The sequence below is a fragment of the Arachis ipaensis genome, chromosome B4, assembly GCF_059453495.1.
Source record: "Arachis ipaensis isolate K30076 ecotype BB chromosome B4, ASM5945349v1, whole genome shotgun sequence".
Lineage (NCBI taxonomy): Eukaryota > Viridiplantae > Streptophyta > Magnoliopsida > Fabales > Fabaceae > Arachis > Arachis ipaensis.
Window position 1 is genome coordinate 63,643,202 of NC_142439.1, and position 576 is coordinate 63,643,777.

General features: G+C 41.8%; 1 non-coding gene across 1 annotated transcript; it reads right to left on the bottom strand.

Annotated features, from left to right (window-relative positions):
• Nucleotides 1-257: 257 nt before the first annotated feature.
• LOC148567720 (small nucleolar RNA R71) lies at nt 258-365 on the bottom strand. Its single transcript, XR_015883049.1, has one exon. It is a non-coding gene; the product is annotated as a small nucleolar RNA R71 (small nucleolar RNA).
• Between the last annotated feature and the right edge of the window lie 211 nt (nt 366-576).

The following is a 576-nucleotide window of genomic DNA, read 5'->3' on the forward strand; positions in this document are numbered from 1 at the left end:
TGATGCAACAGAACTGCAAGTTTTATGGACTTCCATCAGAAGATCCTTTTCAGTTCTTAACTGAATTCTTGCAGATCTATGATACTGTTAAGACCAATGGGGTTGACTCCGAGGTCTACAGGTTTATGCTTTTCCCGTTTGCTGTAAGAGACAGAGCTAGAGTATGGTTAGACTCTCAACCTAAAGATAGCCTGAACTCTTGGGATAAGCTGGTCACGACTTTCTTAGCCAAGTTCTTTCCTCCTCAAAAGCTTAGCAAGCTTAGAGTGGATGTTCAAACCTTTAAACAGAAAGAAGGTGAATCCCTCTATGAAGCTTGGGAGAGATACAAGCAACTGACCAAAAAGTGTCCTTCTGACATGCTTTCAGAATGGACCATCTTGGATATATTCTATGATGGTCTATCTGAGTTATCAAAGATGTCATTGGACCATTCTGCATGTGGATCCATTCACCTAAAGAAAACGCCTGCAGAAGCTCAAGAACTCATTGACATGGTTGCAAATAACCAGTTCATGTACACTTCTGAAAGGAATCCTGTGAGTAATGGGACGCCTCAGAGGAAGGGAGTTCTTG